The sequence below is a fragment of the Rhipicephalus sanguineus genome, chromosome 8 (genome assembly GCF_013339695.2).
Source record: "Rhipicephalus sanguineus isolate Rsan-2018 chromosome 8, BIME_Rsan_1.4, whole genome shotgun sequence".
NCBI classification, from domain to species: Eukaryota; Metazoa; Arthropoda; class Arachnida; order Ixodida; family Ixodidae; genus Rhipicephalus; species Rhipicephalus sanguineus.
The window spans coordinates 149,761,475-149,764,337 of NC_051183.1; positions in this window are offsets into that span (position 1 = coordinate 149,761,475).

A 2,863-nucleotide genomic window follows, 5' to 3' on the forward strand; every position below is an offset into this window, starting at 1 on the left:
AAAGTATTCACGAAAAGTATTCATACATCTATAGAGTAAATCGCCTTTAGGGTAGGTCACCACCTTCGAGAAAACATTTACAGTTTTAGTCCAAAACATCATCACACAGTTTCAGTCCAAAATCGCTTGTAGGGCTTAGTTGAATTTAGCTTTCAATGATGAACTTTCTGAAAGTGTAAAGAATAAAAGTTATCAAAACAAAATATGCCATATATCGCCTTGCGCCAACAGTCATAACTGGAATATGGCTGTGCGGTTCGAACGCAATTGGCGTGTGCGTAGTGAGGCACTATCCCGTGCATCTAATCTCCCCTATCACCACATCTCTAAGTATATGCGTTACCATAAAAACTGATAACGTTCATATTTGGCATTTGTTTTGCACACATTTGGTCACAGTATAAAAGTTACTGCTCATTTTCAATCATGCTGCTCGCATGCACAGTACCGCCTATAAAAAGTCGCAAGAAATTTTAATGCGAAATATTTCCCAGAACGAAAGTTATCACGGTTCAGGTAAGGTAGGATGCGAAAAGGACAATGTTTTGAGAAAAATGGCCTTAAAGATTCGAACCGAATGTCTATGTAATAAAGAACAGTCAATATGCTGAAACTCACCAGGCTCGTAGCTTGGGGCTTCCTTTGAAGTGGCGTAATCTCCTTTTGAGCGAGCTGAAGAACGCATATTTTCTAGCTCGTTTTTGCATCAGCGGTTACGCTTAGTATATCAATTCCATAACTTGCGCAGACGTTGCCGCTTCGCAATATTCATGGAGTAGTGTAACTTTCCCCTTGAAAGGCCAGAAGTAAGTCCGAGAACTCAAAATGGCGTAAGAAAAGCGCGGACAGCCAAGACAAAATACGCGCAACTTTAACAACAGAGTGCCGTGTAGTAAAAATTTGAAATAAATCAAAAACATCATGTCCCACAAGTTTTAGAACGTACTTAGACACTTAGCATTGCGTAATACGTAGAAGAAGATAATTTTATGACGTGATGCAGGTGTTGTGGAATTAGAAACCTTCAGTTACGATTTCGAATGCATCTAGGAAGGGTTGGAAAAATGGTGATAACTTTCGAACGGCTCAAGATACTACATAGTCCTTTTTGCTAAATATGCTTGAACAGACAGCGAGCTCAACAATGTTAAAAAAATATTTTTTTTTTCTGAAAGGCGTCTTTTTCAAGGTACCTTATTTGACCTTGTGAACACGAAGCCGAAGTGCTGCTGAGAGTTCATCACTGCTTTCGTCTGCAGTCCATTTCAGCACACGCCAAGGATATTGCATGTAACGTTGGTGCACGTCAAAATTAACAGCTTTCATGGTAACAAAGCTCATTGCAGCCCAAATCGAACTGCGCCAGGCTCTGCGACTTGCTAACAAGCACATCTATGTGCTATTAAGGAACGATCAAGCAGTGTTCGCACAATTTCTCATCAAACGAGATGACCTGCAAATTTAGTGATTTCTCTGTATTTTCTTAAGAAGGAACGCGCGTTTATCCTACTTCGAGGTATTAGTTGAAAAAGTTTGTATATGAAGCAGACGGACATACATAAGCGGTTATGCCAAACGAAGCTTCATGGTGCAAATGCGCCATGTTCGTACTCTGAGAATATCTTGACGGACATTTAAATGTTGAAGGTTTTATGGTTACGGTGTAATGACGCTCATTTAAAATGTTGAAGGTGTTTTATGTTTACGGTGTAATTGATTTCGTACTAATACATAAGTATAAGTGAAGGTGAACTGTCAAAATGCATAACTGACGAAACTGATATCACACGTTCGACTGCGCAATTCATATACTCGATCTCAGCTCCTATAGAACGGTCGGTTCATCCTGCTCTGCACAGTGTGGAATTACACCGTGGTGTACACCATGCAGTAATTTTTACGCATTTCCTAAGACTCGAAAGTTGCACACTTCAGACTTCGAGCATTGTTTTGCACAATAGCACTTCGACCATTACGACTCCTTGTAGACCGTAAAAATGTTCTTGAGTCATAGGTTGACAAATTTGAATATGTGCGCGCAATCGAATCTTTATTCTGTGTTTACAACAAGGTACCGTGTATAACTATTTGTAAATATTTGTCTAATTCCTTCATATAGGCATGTTCAAACTTATCACCGGCGGTAGCAAAGCGACGACATCCAGCGCCTAATTCTTGCATTTCCTATGTTTGATGTATTTCGATCGCGTACCATAAACAATAATAGTACATTTATTTCTATATGCAGGAACTTAATGAAATATTTTTATGTAAAAATTATGGAATTTCATATACTAAAAAGTAAGCAAGCTGTAACTGTTTGTAAATTACCACATGAATGTAGAAAGGCTAACTCCGACTTATCACAACAAGTATTAACAAACTATCATAAACGTTTCGCCACCTATGCAGGTGGCATCCTCAGCATATAGTGCGAATAATGAGCGGAGGTCGCCTAGTACACTACTAATCACATATGCCGTTGTAACGTCCGATTTGTGGGTGGGGGATGTTAGAAGACTTATCTGGCTAGTGGACTGAGCGAATTCCACGCCTTGTGTTGCCGGTCTACACTAAAGATGCCACCTGTACAGGTGGCGAAACGTTTCTGCCATTTTGTTAATAATTGTCAAGTCGGAGTAACCTTTTTACAATCATGAATTCACTCGGCACTTGGAAGACTTTTGCAGATTACCAGATATATGGGCGAACTAAAACTATTAAACAGAAAGGATCAACTTGCTATGAACCAAGGAATACTAACCTATATGGCAATGAATCCTGTAAGCAAGCTCAATAATGTTCTCTCTCTAGAAGTGCCCTATCGTCACGGCCACCGTGAACGGTTGCTCTTTATCACGGG